At 29.2% G+C, this 18,154-nt stretch overlaps 1 protein-coding gene across 3 annotated transcripts in view; it reads left to right on the forward strand.

The window, feature by feature from the left end:
• Positions 1 to 18,154, forward strand: part of LOC129965792 (paired box protein Pax-6-like) — a 129,814-nt gene that overhangs the window by 14,697 nt on the left and 96,963 nt on the right. The window contains exon 1 of one of the 3 annotated variants that reach the window (XM_056079978.1): positions 16,056 to 16,423. The exons of the other annotated variants lie outside the window; for them this stretch is intronic. The gene's annotated coding sequence lies outside the window, so the exon portion shown is untranslated. Of the gene's footprint in view, positions 1 to 16,055; positions 16,424 to 18,154 lie in introns of those variants that run through there. 3 annotated transcript variants of the gene reach the window in all.

An 18,154-nucleotide genomic window follows, 5' to 3' on the forward strand; every position in this document is an offset into this window, starting at 1 on the left:
TATTTTAAATTTCATTTTATTGTTATTATTATTATTATTTGGTTTCATCTGTACCACTTTTGCTTATTATTTTTTTTATACATTTTCAGACGTTTATTGGTATATTTTTTACTTTATAACAAAAAAATTTCCCTATCAGGCATTTTAAAATTTCATCCTAGCACCACCACCCTCCCCCTCAAAAAAGACATTCACAAATCAAATGCATTTGTGGTTTATCTTTTGGATAAAAATATTTTTATCTTCAGCGGTAAAGGAAAAAGAAAAATGGGAAACGCATTAAAATAAAATTTATGTCAAATGGTGGACAATTTATCATGCAGAACATTTTGCGTTTTGAAAAATTAAAAAATAAGACGAATAGAAGATAAAAAAAAATAGCTTTTAGAGGGGAAAATCCCATTCCATTGATACAAGACGCAAAGCAGTTGCAAAAAAGGGCCATAGATGGCACTGCAGTATTGGAGTGAAAGCAAGAAATTTCAACAACCTTTTTCTTTTCTTCTCTCTTAACCGGCCGTTTGCTGTCATCTCGCTGGAAGCAAACAATCCATCATTTTGTTCGTGCTTTATATGAAAAAGATCAGTTTCGAAAAAGGCAGCTTATTTTTGAATGGATCGCTATTCGACAAAGTGATATGATATTCTGCTTTAAATTTGCTGATATGACCTATTCGATAGTAGTACTTCTTTTCATATTTTTTTTTATATATATTTATTGATAAAAGGAAAAAACTTGATGGGTTAGGAAGTCAGAAAGTGCCAAATTTTCCTGTAAATGCTTGGCATGTTTTATTCTTTATTCTTTAGGAAATAATGGGTTTTAAAAACTGCGCCAGGAAAAGGGATTGAGATTTTGTAATTGAATTTTATAATAAAAATAAATATAAACTTATTCTTCTTCGGAAATATCTCCTGAATTTCGATTATTTATTGTATTAGAAGGAATGTTTCAAATTTGAGAATTATTTAGATTGTTTTCCTTTTCCTCTGTTCTAATGAATTATAAGTAGTTTAATCTCCCACAGGAGTGGTTTTAATTTTTTTTCTGTATTGTCATTTTATGTAGTCAAAAAAATGTTTAGTTCTTTTTTTTCTTTATTATTTTCAATTTTTTAAACAAAGTTTAATTTCAAATTCGAATTCTTTCTTTGTTTTCGAGGGTTTAAAAGTTTTTGTCTTCAAGTTTTAAAACTGAAGTTTGTGGCATATAGACAGAACTTCCAGAAAAATAATAATAAATAAATAATAAATAATAAATAAATAATAAGTTACAAAGAATCTTTATAAAAGGGAGCGATATTTTCCCGTTTAAATTTATTAACATTATTTATGTTTCTTTCATTATTTAATTAACAGCTGCATAAAGGAGAAAAATGCAATTAATAATTTCAGATATTTATGCAATAATCAGGAAATATATATATATAACATATTTGCCTGCTCATGATTTCTTCAGAATGGAATTGAAATCAATTGTCATAGACCATATGACCAAAAATCAAATAGTGAAGTCAAACACAAATTATCACTTATTTTACAATTTAAAAAGATCATTTTGTTGTTGTTGCTATTTACGGAATTTTACAAGCCTGCTGACAGATCTGTCAGCGATTCAAGCCGATTGAGCGTCTCTTTTTTTTTTTTTTTTTTCCAGTAGCGCCAACTAGGACCAAGAGTACGACTTAGCTCTTTCATGCGTCACATTGCTTGCACAAAGCCTTTTTACAGGGGGGCACATTCACGCAACTCACAGATAGAACACAGAACAACCATGCCCGAACCGAAAAACAGAATAACCTTCTAATTTAATTTCGGTTTGTCGTGCGTTCTCTTTCTGGAAACAAAGGAATAGTGAACGCAATTAAATAACTGCTTGTTTCTTTACATACCAAAAAGCGTCCCAACTTTCGAAAAAGTCATTTGAATATTAATCACTTGATTGGAAATTCCAACAATTCTCCTGTCTTTTAAATGAATCAAAACAAATAGAAGACTAAATTTTTATATATCATTCAAATTGACAGAATGTGCTTTCATTGAGCAGAATCATTTCATAGCTTCATGATTAGATTATTTGTTTAATTTCATCTTTTTAGCTTGTTCTTTCTTATTCGATTCTTAAGAAACAGAAAAAAATAGTGTGAAGCAGTAAAATTATAAATAGGAACCGTGTGAACCGTGTTAAATGGATAAAAAAATCATTTAATATTAAGATAAACTGTTTCTAATTTGTTTCATAATAACTTCAAAATAAATAAATAAATAAAATAAAAATCAATTATTCAAAAATTTTTAACTGTACCTCAAGCTACAATCTAATTTAAAAGATATTTTTGTATTGGTAGTTTTTTTTTACTGAGCATTCTATTCTATATTACAGGTGAACGATTCTTATTAATTATTATGATTGAAAAATTAATTTGTGGATTGAATTTCTATTTCATATGTCACATATTTTTTATTTATTTAGCAGAATGAAAACTTTTCTATAATTTTGCAAAGCATTCGCGCAGAAGAAAGATGAAAAAAAAAAAAAAATCAACTATCGTCTTTTCGTATTAAAAACCATATAATGAAAAATTAAGAGCAATTTTTAGATTCTTTACCATTATAAATTATTCCAATCAATTTAAAATCATTTATAACTTACTAATTTTGCATTGGCTTTTAATATTGGTTTGCATGCAGACAAAATATAACACAAAAATATATTTATTATTTTTTTATATTTTCATAAAAGAAGAAAGTTAATAAAAAATATGACAGAGGAAAATAAATAAATGATTGCTTTTATGCATTGGAAAATACATTTTGCCTACTGTTTGAAGTAAAACAGAAATCCTTAGTTTGCTGATAAAAAGCAAATATGCAATAAATTAAAAGGGAGAATCATTTTTATAAGAGGTTAATATTTGTTTCAAAACTTTTCCATTAAAGTCCTGCATAATGTCATGCGATTTTTACTGTAACCGATTCTTAAAAGAAAAAAAACAGCTTGGAATTTGATCAATTTTTTCTTTCCTTCCTCCAAAGGTAAAGGAAAAAAAAAAAAAAAAAAAATCTTTTTATCGGGTATGAAAAGAATACCAACTATTTTCTTCATTCAACACTTTACAATTCAGGAATTTAGACTTACACCACCTCGAACCGATTCCATTTCACAATTACATATCACCCCCACCAATAACAAATATGCGTGAAAGAAATATTTCTTGACCTTTATAAAGAAATCTCACTCCTCGAGAAGGCAAAGTAAGGAAGAAAAAAAAAGTATGTAAGTCGTCCACGAACAAATACATACTACAAGCATACCGAAAACATTCTTCATACTCTGAGTGTGATCAACTATCGTCCGGCATACACACTTTGAGGATTTCTCTTTGATACTTGGGGGATTAGCCACCCCGTTCTAAAGGAGGATTATGGCGGCATACATTGAGGAAGGAAAGAAAGACCCCCTAATCTGTCAGCCCCTCGAGTTTCCTTCGCGTGTTCCAAACTTCTTTTTATAGAGTGTTGCTTCTTTTCGGCAAGTTCATAAGGATTTTGTGAATGTCTTACATGGTATGGTCAAGTCCTTCAGAAGACTATTGGCCATGTTGAGAAAGGGATCATTTTAGAGGGGAAGTCTTTCTCACTTATAGACTTTTAAAATATTTTGAGTGCCGCGCTGTGGCTGCAACTTTTTATGTTTGTTTATTGTTATAGTTTCTTTCAGAGATGTTCTTTGAATGAAATATTGTTTTAGATTAAAAAAAATTAACTAATGTATTCTAATATAAACTAGTAGTAGTGAACTCCGTAAAACTTTATAGCAAACTCCCTAATAAAGGTGTTTTCTTCTTCACGTCCCAATAACATTTTGAGACTTGGATAAAGCCAAGAATACCTTGTATATTATTGGCGAATAATAGTTACTAAATATTGATCTTTGGCGTAAATTTAGCATACGAAATACTGCATTTTGGCGTGAATATATCGCGCGATCCTTGGCAGTTTTTCTACTGATTAATCCCTGGCATGTGGTTAATGTACACAAAAATCGAATTTATGTTTTAAACATTTTTTTTTCAACCAGTTGAAGCCATTATTTGACACAGAACTACATTTGTAATCATAAAATCTAATATCATATTTAATATATTTAAGTCATTATGTTTTTGAATTATCGTGTTTATATGCTTGTGAAAGTATAGAGCGTTAGAAAAATCAACTCTTTAACGGATTTCATTCAAAATTTGAAGCATATCTACACTTTTGATGCTAATTTTCATCCATCTAGATCTTTTCATTTTGCTGTTATTGTGTTAACTTACATTTGGACAGAAGGACAGAAGACTCTTTTGAATGAATTTCTCTGAAAATTCGTTAGAAATCTAAAATTTTGGTATAAAGATATACCAAATTTTCTCCATCTAGCTCAAATCATTTTTGTTCAAGGCAGATAGATATATCACCAAAAATTTATTTTTCAAACATAGGAAGGTTTAAAACGGAGATTCATCAAAATCTCGAGCTCGAATTTTTTGACGATTACAATTCTTTCTCTAAAGGAAAAATTAAATGAGAAAGTAAAAAGCTTATAATGTTTCTTTCGCCTCCTTCTTTGATCACTGTTCGATTTAAGTAGTGTTTAATTCGTTACTCTCGTTAATTTTCACACCACCAGCATAAAAAAAAAAGAAAAGAAAAATGCGTTTGTTAAGTTTATTGAACTATGAAATCAAGCCAATTTTCTATGTTTGGTATACCAAAAACATAATTTTAGATAAAAGTCCTTGTCATTTAAAATATTTATTTATTAGGTCATATACGCATGTGCTTTAAGAACAATGTTGTCTATGGTGGGAAAGTGCGAACTGTAGACATTTCAGGTAAGCCTATGATTCATTGATAGAAGCATGTGTCCATGTCTCATACGATCAGAAAAAATCATTTTAACAGTTAATAGTTTTTAATAGTTAGTTTAATAGTGACGACTTCGAATAAAAGCTCTCTGCAGTTTAAAAATTTCAACTCTTTTTAAAATATGCCTCAACACTTTTAATCAATATCTTTCTTTTCATCACATATAAGTAATTTTTAAATAATTAAAAAAATTATCTGTGGATTCTTTTGTTGGAATTAGTTTATAATTGCAATAACGTCTCGCTCTGGAACAACAAGAAATTCAAATTGGAACGAAATTCGTTACTTTGTGCAGAATCACATGATCGACGGATTCTTTTAAGGTATCTGCTAAGAATTCAAAACATCATTTAAGACATTGGTGATCGTATCAGGGAAATTAATCATCAGTACTAAATAAGTCAACCATCTAACTCTTCGACCCACCACGAAGGCACACGGATTTAAATCGTCACCGGCCACGGTACAACCCTCCCCGAAGGAAGTACGTCCCGTCATCGATGGGAGCTGTCAGATCCCCCACCTATTATTCAAAACATCATTTAAGACATTGGTGATCGTATCAGGGAAATTAATCATCAGTACTAAATAAGTCAACCATCTAACTCTTCGACCCACCACGAAGGCACACGGATTTAAATCGTCACCGGCCACGGTACAACCCTCCCCGAAGGAAGTACGTCCCGTCATCGATGGGAGCTGTCAGATCCCCCACCTATTATTCAAAACATCATTTAAGACATTGGTGATCGTATCAGGGAAATTAATCATCAGTACTAAATAAGTCAACCATCTAACTCTTCGACCCACCACGAAGGCACACGGATTTAAATCGTCACCGGCCACGGTACAACCCTCCCCGAAGGAAGTACGTCCCGTCATCGATGGGAGCTGTCAGATCCCCCACCTATTATTCAAAACATCATTTAAGACATTGGTGATCGTATCAGGGAAATTAATCATCAGTACTAAATAAGTCAACCATCTAACTCTTCGACCCACCACGAAGGCACACGGATTTAAATCGTCACCGGCCACGGTACAACCCTCCCCGAAGGAAGTACGTCCCGTCATCGATGCGAGCTGTCAGATCCCCCACCTATTAGTGTACCCTCCAGGGTGACGAGATTCAACCACCATGCCGGAAGCATCTCATCCTCATTTCGAGGTGTCCCCCGGGGGTTATCAGTACTAAATTAAAAAAAAAATGTAAGTTTTTAAAAAATAATACTTTTTGTAACTACTCAAAATTGAAAATTATTTTAAAAATTAATTTCAGAACGGCAAAAAAGGGGATATTTCGAATTGTAAAACTTAGTCTAATTGCTGAAAAACAACAGAAAACGAAAGCAATTATTGTAGCAAGGTATTATATTTTTGAACAAGTTTAAAAATTAATAACTATTGCTGGAAATGGATACATTAATCTTACCATAAATGCATAAATAAGTGTATTCTTATTTATATAAAAAAAATTCCAAAGAAAATAATTTTTATTAACCTTTATGAGATTTAGAAAAAAAGATAAAGAGATATCGCAATGTGATCATAATGAAACTGGATGCAAAAAAATTCACGAAAAGGTGCAATATAAAAGAGTTTAAAAAGGATTTGAACCTCCAGTTCGAAAACATCTTAGCATGATAATATTGAATCACCTACATTTGCTTAAATTAATTAACATATCTTTAATGTAAAATTTAAAACCTGCTGCAATGTATACAGCAAAAACAGTGGCATGCTCTGAAGCTATTGATAAAAAATGTTGAAATTTCGATTCATTTTTCATTGAAAATTTAACTAAAATTTTGAAGTTATTTTCTTAGTGAGTATTTATCAAGCAGCAAAATTAAACGCCAAATTCGATACATATGAGTCAAACAATTTGTCTATTATAGAACAGAATCTTTTTCATTATACTCGTCAGAATTTACGAACAGTATGCTAATATTAGCCCACAAACATTATCATTTAAAACTCAATAGCGCTTTTTGTGATTTGATTCTTAATATGCTCTAGAATTTTTCAAACTTTAAATTTGCTTCTTTATCTTAGTGTAATGTATATGAAAAGATTTATCATATGTAAAAGTTGAAAGTTATAAGGGGATGAATTAATACTTCAATTTAATAAGCATTATTTTGAATAATTTCATGCGATCACGTATCATTAAAGTAATACTTTTGAAAATTGAGACTGACATTTGACTTTTTCACATTTAATTTTAAAAGCAGAATATTAAAGAAAGTTGAAAAGAAAATTTTCTTTACAGTTATTAATAGTCAAATTGAAGTTCAAAAGCAGCGAATAGAAAATTAAATGTGAAAAATGATTCATTATTATATCTAAGCTTGAGAAACTTTGCTTTTATTAAAGAGAAATTAAAACTTTGTGCAAAGAAATAAACAAAATAAATAGCAAATGACATTACAATCTGAATTAGAATAAAAAGCATGAAAAATATTACAAAACATAAGAAATGTGGAGAAAAAATGTATTTTTTGCTTCAAAAATTAAGATAAAACATCCCTAAATATATGTTAAAAAATATGGCGATGAAGGACAAGAAAAAAAAATGATAAATGTTTTTTTCTCAGCTAAGATAGAAAAGGAAAAAGGGACACAATTTTTTAAGTTTAGAAAACAATTTTTTTTATCTGTATGCCTCTTTAGCCATCCATGTCTCTGAGCATTAAAAAAATGATAAAAATGCTCTTCTTTTTATAATTAAAAATGTAATTTTTCCTTTTTTTTATATGCAAGAATACGTTGCTAATAGCATTGTAAAAAACAAACAAACAAATATATGGGGGGAAAAATCCCTCTTACTGTCTTGGTTGGTTAAATTTTCCTTTTAGCATCAGCAGAGCAAGCAAGAACCCCTTTTGCAACAGAATAAAAGGAAAATTAAAAAAAGGAAAGAAAAAATAAAGCCATTTTAAGAAAATGACGAACAAAATGAACTATTTCTAAGAACACTTAATGAACGTCGAAGAAAACGATAACGATAGAATTTCAAGAGAAAAAAAAAATAATTCGATTCGATATGTGCTTAGAAAAGGAAAGAACAAGCAAAATTTAGAGAACGGCTTGAAGACTAAATGGACTTATATTCTAATTTCTCGCAACCCGAAATTCAAACCAATCAGTTCTCCCCTAATGGTCTTTATTGCTTTTATTATGCTTGGACTTTTTTTTTCTTTTTTCTTCTCATCCGCGTTTTCGATTCTTCTCGAACAAAAGAGGGAATTGACTCAAAATCATTAGATTGTCCTTATTCCAAACGCGTCCCCCCTTCCCCTAAAGGGTGCAAATGGATCCATTTCAAAAGTCGTTATCGCCGTTATAAGCGGAAACAGCTTTTCCGAATTTAATAGCGTAATTTCACGATTTGCGTTTTGTTACTGTTGGTCCAATGGGTTTGCCTGTTTAAATGGAGAATGCATACATGCAGGGGATACGCGGCAAAGTTAAGAAGGGAGGACTAGTAAAAAACAATAATAATTCCTAAAAATTCTTCTATCGCTTCATTCTTTAGGAAAAGGCTCTTTTAAGAGGTATCGAGGAATCTGATTGGCTTATCTCTTTTGCCTCACTGGGCACGCACTGGTCGAAACTGAATGTGACGTCATCAAGCATGCGCTGGAAAAGAGAAAGACGGATACGAAAATCGATAGAGTTATGCATCGTGTAATCGATTATTTTCAGATCTGGAATTCATTATCGCATATGTTGAAGAAAAGCGGAGGGAATAAAAATGATTTCAATTTTTGTCGTCACTTTTTATCATTATATTATTATTTATTTTTGTCATATTATCATTCTTTAACGTTCATCAAGATGACAAATGTCTAAGTGATATCGAAACGATTTTCTTGCGTGTATATTTTTTTCCTTGCCTTCGCTCTTTATTTATTTTTATTTTATTTTATTTTTTCCCTCGTAGAGTTGCGCCGAGCTGTTTTTCAGCTTCTATAAAAGTCGTTTGTCATCTGCTTGCGTCGGTTAATGTTACAGGAGGGACCATCAGTAATAACTGCTAAGCTTTAAACGCTGGGGTTGTTCAGTAAAGATGCTGACGTCTTAAAAACGAAAGTTTCGAATGGAGCCTATAATTAGGAGCATGTAGGAATATAATATTTTATTCGATAACTCGACGAGTTCTAAGTTCGAACATCTTTGAAGTAGATGATTAAAGAGAAAGATAAAATATTGGTTTTCCGGATAAAAGTGTTAAATATTTAGGAAGGCTATTTTTATTTTATTGAAGAAAACAATGGCACTTAAAATTAGGAAATATTCTTTTCAAAAATATTTCGCTCTAATTTTTATAATATTTTAACTCTGTTAAATTCATGCAATTGAAATTATTTTTTAACTTTCGAATTTTAATTTTTCTTTTATATTAATCTTGAGTAAAGTAATAGATTTTTGTCAAATGGAAATAATTGACGGGACTATATTTAAAAAATTTAAACAAATATTTTCAAGGGGTTTTATATAATCTTTGGATCTTTTTATAATATACTCAAGAAAAGTCCAGGGACAAAATTGTGATGTTTATACACAGCCAATGCAGAAACATTTATTAAACATATTTAAAGTCTTGTTTGACTTTGAATAGATAATATAGAAATCTTTTCATATAAAATGAAATTGAAAATAATTATATTTCAATGAAATTCTCGAAAGATAATATGTTTAGACTCCGCATGTGTATACAGAACAAAATATATTATGAGTCTGGATTTTGAAATTAACTTCAACCTCATTGAAGTTTGCCTTTCTTTTCAGTCCAAATATGGAATATTTTCGGTTGAATACGCCGACCAGAAATAAAAAACATTTCGCCTTTTCCTATTCAAAAGCAAAGAATCTGATAAAAAAAAATCTAATAAAATACTTAAAGTATATAATTTGATAGTTTAATTTTAAAAATACCATGTTTTAAATATCTCTATAATGACGATCTCTCAGCATTCCATACATTTCTGTTTTGTCCAAAAACTACATGCATGTCTTATTGGTTGTCCCATCAAGAAATTTAAATTGAAATGTATCTTGGAAAAAATTAAAAAGAAAATGTTTTTCAAAAAATAAGCAATTTATCAATCACTTTTTAAATAACTGCAACAAAAATCCTAATGCCTATATAAAATACTTTTCACATGGATCAAAACGTACCTTTTTTTTTTAACAAACAGTAACAAAAAATATTCTTTACTGTCATGAAAAAAGATGCTGCTTATAATGTCAGTCCAAATAGATTACACATTCCACATTATTATGTACTAAAGAGATATTCAGTGACATGAAATAAGGATTTGAAAATACTCACGTGCATTATTTTTAAAGCATTATTAAATAAAATTTAGATTTAAATTCATTGATGCAAGTCGTTCTATCTGAATCATTCAATCTAGTTCGACTGGGAGTATAATTGTTTTAAAACTTTGAAAACATAATAATAACAAATACGCTGATGTAGAGTTTCCATAACTTTGCACCCCACCCCTCTTTTTGCTAATCCACATAAACTAATAAAATACTATATCAATTCTTAAACCGCATCTTACAGATGAAGAAAATCGATAACCCTTTCTATATTTGACCACAATTTAGACGTAAAGGAAAATCGTTGTCAAGACAACTTAAAACCATCTCAAGTGAAATAAAATAGTAAAATATTATTTGAAATAAGGCGAATACAATATGACATAAAAAATATTTCAAACAATTTTATTGAGTTGTGTTTTAAAATGCTTTGTAGGAAATAAAATTCTTGCAGCAGAAATCTTCTTATTCCAGTATTTAAATAAATCACAATCAATTAACTGTAATATACGTAAGGATAATAATATTAGATGATACAAATGCATTATAAAGAAAAGGAAATGAAAGGAAAGAAAAGATGATACAAATATAATTATTTTTGTTGGAAACAAATGCATTATATCATACAAACAACCCTTTGTTTTTACTGGGATTCTATTGATCTGCAGCTTTAACGTTATAAAAGAAATAGTATAAATCGCTAATTATAGAAGTGAATAAGGCTAACGTAATGGTTTGTCTTGGTAATACTTGCATTTCATTTGCTGCATCTTGACAATGACACATTTTGTCCAAAATTATTTGAAAAAAGTCCAATAAGCATGACAAAATTGAGAAAAGATTTAGCTATTTATTGGTTTAAGAAACATCTTTAGATCTATTAAGGAAAATTAATAATCAGAATAGGGAAGATTGCATTGATATTTACTAGAATGATAAATGTATTTCATGAATATATTACTCAGATTTACCATCGTTATAGTTGGTATCGTAATTAGTATTTTAAGCCTTAGATGTTTGGATCGCCCGAACATTCTTTTTAATGTATACTGAAAGAAAAGTAATTTTAAAGACTTAAAAAAAGCAGTAGAATATTTTGGAGTTTATTTATCTTCAAAATAACACGATTAAATAATAAACTTTGAAATGATTTTTAAAAATAGCATATTAAAATCGTGTCATCGGTTCAATAAAGAAAAAGTGGTTTTCTAAATAAGAGCAGCCGTTTCTTTAAAACAACACGAAAATTATTTCGCGACGAGCCTCCTAATTTTGAACCTTAATAAGAAGACGAGGGCGACATCTGATTTGGAAACGCCACACCGGCAAGAGGGTATTTAATCTATTTCGATGTTAGATTGAGTGTACATCCAAGTCCTATATTTGATGGATCTTAGGAAGAATCAAGTTTCGATCTTACACCATCGCTGAAATTCTGCAATAAGGTCATCATAATTTTTTATATTTGCATTATCCGTATTAATACATAACTAAGGAAAAAATTTTAACAAAATCACGCGTGAGCATTACGTTTATATATGATTACATAAATCGCAACATAAAAGTCCCTGGTCTTAAAAGAGGAGTTAAGTTTATATTAAACTGAAAACAAAGTAAAAATTGAATTAGTGAAAAATGCATTTTCCTTTTAGTTTTGGCTTCAAATGAATTTGAAAGATACTTTATAAATGATAAAGTGAAAAAAAAGTTTTCGATTATTATAAATCTCTTTTTGGAAATCAGACTTAAAATTCTTCTTCCTTAAAAAAAATTATTTTTTTTTTTTTAAACTTAAAAACATAAACAATTGGAATAGGAGAGAAATGGGCAGGTAAAAAATGAAACTTCGCTACAATTTCCAACTTTCACCCCCTTCCTACGATCCTCTTAAAAGCTATAGATTGATCACCATTCCGCTCGACCAACCCGGCATCTCACTTCTTTTTTCTCTTCCTCTAGCTTTCGCGACCAATGGAAGCTGTAAACAGTAAGTCACAGAAAGCGTAAGGAAAAAAAGAAAGTGCGAGGGAAAAAAAAAGCAGCCCAAATCCATACAGCACTTAAAATTCCTTTTCTATCCCCAACTCAGATAGCTCTGCGTATATTTATGTGCCCGCGTCTACTTTAATGGTCTTGGGCACCCTAGGCTCGATCAAGCTGAAAATCCGGGACCAGTTTACTTATTGCCGGCGATTAAGGCGAGCGCCTAAATGCATCTTCCACCGGACGTGGCCAGGCTGTTCTTTTATGATATCTGGACAATGTCCTTTGAAGACATTCCTTTGGTCTCCCGCCTTGTGAATGTTATACATACACCTATTTATCTGTTGTTGTAATGTGTTCATCAACGTTGGAGTCCAGAAATGATATAGGGTGGTCCGTTCTAAAAATCCTAAAATGAGTCGGCGAGATCAAAGAGTGGACAGTGGCCATATGGTCACAGGAAAAAGCGAGAGTAGAAGGGTTGAGTTGATGATTACTGTCGGTGCTTTTGTCGCGACAAAGGGATGGAGATGTCAAGGCGCCTCGGGGACGTGTCTCCTTGATATCTGTTCATCTGCGTCTATGTGCAATTCTTGTTGCTCAAAATGAAGTGTTTTAGACGTTGTCATCTATTCATATCGAAGAAACTTTTTAAAACTCACTCATCATATAGTATTCGTTGTTCCTAAATAAGGTACTTTCATTATTCTTAAATAATACATTATTCAAAAAATCAGGCATATTAATACTTTGAACTGATATAACGAATCCAGATCCCCGTGAATTTTCTGAAGCAAACTGAAAATAAAGAATTTTTATTTGCTATGGCCACAAAGAGATTGATTTATTGAGATTTTTTTTTTTATTAAAAACTTATTTATGGAGAAAACAACTTGACTTTTAATATCAATCTCTCACATTAAAACTAAGAAAATTAAATTGTCTGGCTGAAATAAATTAAGATTAATTATTACTAAATAATTCATTGTTCAGAATTCATGTATATTCTATTGTAGATAGCAAATTTTCATATTCGTGATCTTTTTTTTAGTTCAAAATTTTTATAAGTAGTAGCTTAGCTTTAAAAAAAATGTTCATTTACACGCACAAAAAAAATTAAGAATTAGAATAACAATAGTAGGAAATATTTTTAATTTGGTTGTTTAAAATTTTTATGAAATATTTTAATTAATATTATTGCTTAATTATTCTTTTAATATCAAAATTGAAGAATCAAATTCTTTTTTATTAATTCCATATTATCGAAATCTTGGGAGCTACAGAGTTGAAACGAATCAACTTCATAAGGAATCGTGATATCAGAAACATCCTCTTTTATTTTCTGATAATAACATTGATAGAAAGTGGGGAGGAGACTTAGTACAAAACACAGTACTCTACTTAACACTTTACTATACAGGTCTCTTTAAATAATTTATATAATTATTTGTTAGCGAAAATTATGTTTTTTATGATGTAAAAATTGGTGGAAGTTTAACAAAAATTTTATTTTAATAAAAGCGCATTATTAAGTTCTGAAAATAAATTATATGCAAATAATGGAATCTTAAAAATTCAATTTGCAAATATTTTTTCTAAATGTTCGATGATAAAGTTGTAATATTTATCATACATTTCTACAATTTACATTACATACATTTTTCAAATTTAATAGAAAAATCAAATAAACCTTAAGTATTGTATGATATTCTAATATATGGGATATATTAGAGTATCATATAATTAAAGAACAATTCTCAAAAAAAAAAAAAATGTTTTTTAACCTTTCAGAGAATATATATGCATGTAAAATGTTAACATTTCCTTCTTTTTCAATTCTTATATTCAAGTAATCACATTTTCCCTTATAATTACGTAATTTTCCAAAATAATTATGTAATCATATACAAATCTCTTCTTCATGTGCCTGAACTTCAGAATTTCTTCGAAGTTCAGAAATTCTTCGCAAAAGGAAACGAAATATTTCATTTTGTTAATTAGTCAGTTTTTCTTTAAACATACAGCAATACTTAAACTGTTTATTAAAAAAAAAAAAAAAAAAATCTCGAAAATTTCGCAAGCGAAACTTTTTGAAAGAATTATTTTCGAAATCAAGGATAATTAGAAGCAGATAAAATATTTTAGAATATTTATTCCGTATTTTGTGATAATAGAAAACACTAACATTACGCGTTGATAAAGGGCTTCTAAACAAAATAAAATTTAATTTCGAGCCTCAAGCTATAAAATATTAGCTTTATTTTAGCTTTTTGTGTTGATTATTTTTCTCTTGCGTGCAAATTTAGCTAGTTTTTTTGTGAAATGATTCTTGTAACAAGCAATTAAAATTAGTATATATTTATGATAGCTTCTAGGTACAAATTTTGATGCTCATTTTACAATGATTTTTTGATGGAATAAATATTTGATAAATTATAAATATTTGATTGGCATGATATTTGCCGATTATTTTCTGTCTGTTTCTTTGAAATTGTAGTACAGTGAAATTTAACAAATCTTTTATATAATTAATCTAAGAAATTAATGCATGTGAAATCTTTATTTTTAATGGGAATTTTTTTTATTGAGGATTTTTTTTATTTATTGCTATATTTATTACAGCGGAAGTGTTTTATTGCTTGTTAAAGAAAAATGCATTTATTCATTAAAAAAATCACATGTATGTGTGTAATTTCTCTTATAGATAGAATCAGAATAAAGTAAAAATAAAAAATAAAATAAAATAAAACAGAGAAATTATTATGTTTTGAATAATAATGTTTCTCTTATAAGACCATGACATTCAAAAATATTTATCATATATTGTTTAGCATCAAAGTATGAAATCTATTATTTTATGGGTCATGATCAGTTACTCCAGTTAAGCTATATATTTTACAAAACAACTAGCATATCCTGAATAATTATTTAATATATCTCTAGGAATTCTATCAAATAATTGAATTATTCACTTTAATGGCAATAAATATATCCTTTTATGCTTAGCATAGAAAAATAAATGAGCTTCTAAAACAAACAAAATTTTTATACGCACAAGTATTTTACTGTCAAGGAGAAATAATAACGCTTTCTTTGCCTTTTTTAAAATTATTTACTTTGTTATACATTGCTTAATGAAATGTATTGCTCACAGTCATAAATTTTATTATTTATAAAAAAAAATGCTTTTTCTTGAATTTACCATGTAGATAAACAATATTGTGAAATCATATTATATACTTTTTAGAGACATATTTCATTCCAACAGATACAATATTCAATTTCACTGATACACAAACTTCATATATAAAACCTGTACAGATTTAGAACCCTATTTGAATTTAGAACCCATTTCAAAATCTATGAGAAATTCTTAAATATTTCAATTTCACTGTTGCCTTATTTCCTCACATTCACGATCAAACATTACATAAGACAGCCACTCCCAAACCGAAACTTACGATCACAATAAACCTAAAAAGTCATCCCTTCATCTATAAATTTCTCACAAAGAAAAAATAAATAAACATTTCCCATAAACAAAGTAAACAAACGCTTCTGGATGCCATAAACAAAAACCAACGACTCCAGTAACTGTAATAGCCACTGTACAGGCCACGTAGATATACTACAGTGCTGACCAAACGGATAGGGGTTGGGAGAGCGGACAAAAGTACATAAATGGGCCTAAAAATGTATCAGAGAAACGTCCCGACCCCCGATGTCGATATCAGCCCCCACTTCCCCTGTGACGTCACATGTTTGAGGGCCGCAAGCTCACGGATCGGTGATATTTTCAGCCACTTGCACGTTTGAGCTCCAGCGAACAGGACGATGTGGTTGAACTAAGAGAAGAGAAATGTTATTCTGTACTAATTGAGGGCTGAACCGCGAAATTGCTAGGCGTGAAATTCCAACGCGTGTCTATGTGACAGGACATCGCAATGTGTTCATCGTAGTGCGTAAATGGGGGTATGAATGAATTTTCCATTAATCTACTCTTGTTTTTGTCTATAAATAAACACGATTCATTGATTGTTTTCGGGAGTCACGTGAGATATAAGGGAATTGACAGAGAGAATTGTTACTGTCATTACTCTGCAAATACGACCGGCTTTTACCATCAGCCGTCCAGCGTACGGACGATTACCGCCAGGCAACGTACTGGCCATCGGAGAATAGATGCAGTTTTATGGTAAGTTGTATGACTGGTTTTCGCTTGAATTGCTTGATAAAAAGAAATTAGTTTTCAATGATTTTTGGTTGTCAAATAACAAGACAATTACATGCGTAAATTTATATGTTTATATATAGATTTTATTTTTGTTCTGGGGCTTCAATGTTCTTTTATATTAATAGATGTCATTTTTAAATATATAAAGACGAGATGTGATTTTGAACATTTTGTAAATATTAAAAGAATTTTACTAATATTATTTTTCTTTTGTCTTTTTTCACTTCAATTTTATAATGCAGGGAATAATACTAGTTTAATGCTTTTCTTTTATTAAGAATTATAATTTTTATCCAAATGATATTCATCATAAATTGCAATATATATCTATATATGTAACAGAGAAAATGATATAAGAGCATAATATAGAAAATCAAAATAAATAATAACAAAAAAAAATGGTGGTATTGTCCATTGTATATAAAAACCAAATGCACATATCATAAATTTCAAAATGCTTTTTATTTATATAAATTGTCAACTCTTTTGTTTATTTGAAAATATGTGATTCGTTATGGAAACATCAGCTTTTGAATGCTAGGTTATCGATCTTTTGAAATAAAATAATATTTTAAAGATTAATCTAAATATATATGTATATCTAAAAATAAACAACACTACGTTCATAACTGATAAGAAATATTTTATAACTTATTTGAAATGACTCGCTTTCAATGACAAAAATCAAAAGTTGCTTGTCTTAAAATATATAATTTAACTTTCTTTTAGTTGTTATAAAAAAATTTACACACGCAGAGTAAAAGTAATATTTAGTTTATTTCTACTGTAAAATATGATTTTTTAAAAAAAGTTGAGATTTTACCAACGAGAAAATAAAGATATCTACATGTTTATATCTGTAAATATCACTGTTGGAAAAATAATTAAAGAAGAATGTTTATCATACAAAATTCAATAAAATGTCAGTTGTTTATAAATGTATTTAAAAAATGCTACGTGATATATATATATCTGATAATGTCTATAAATGTCTACGTGATATTATAAATCTATAACGTCTATATATGTTCACCTAATAAATAAAATTTCATCCGAATTTGCTATTTTTGCAATATATTCCATATTCACTAACATTCGTACTCGCAGATACATGCATATCTTTTTCTAACAAAAATTATTTTCTTTACTAGGAGAATGTTTTAGCTATCTTATATTGACAACAGAGAATTATATAATGAATATAAATTAGAATTTTTAATAATTTTTGTTTTAATATGAATAAAAATGTGGCTGTATGTGCATGTATATATGTTCTAATTCTCATTCTGAACAATTGAACCGAATTCAAAAAAACTTTGCATACTTGTTATTTAAGATAAGAAAAAGAATAAAATCAATTTTTCAAAATTCCAAAATTATTAAGCGTTTAATTAATTAGAAATTAACCGAAATGTTGCCATTTTTCTGCAGAAATTTGTCTAAATTATTTCACATGATATATTCTATACCAATGTAAAATTCAAAATTTTATTTTTTTAGTGATATCAGTTTGTAATTATCCATGCAATTTTTTTATAAAATTTTCAAACTAATGAATCATTTAATATATGCGTGTGTGTTAGAAATAAGGGAATGTATAGATACTCCGTTGCTAGGCAACGATGGGATGTCGAACCATTCTACCTTTATTTATTTATTTTTCTTTGGTATTTGTGCTACATTTTTCAAATA

Source organism: Argiope bruennichi, chromosome 4, assembly GCF_947563725.1.
Source record: "Argiope bruennichi chromosome 4, qqArgBrue1.1, whole genome shotgun sequence".
In the NCBI taxonomy this organism is placed as follows: Eukaryota; Metazoa; Arthropoda; class Arachnida; order Araneae; family Araneidae; genus Argiope; species Argiope bruennichi.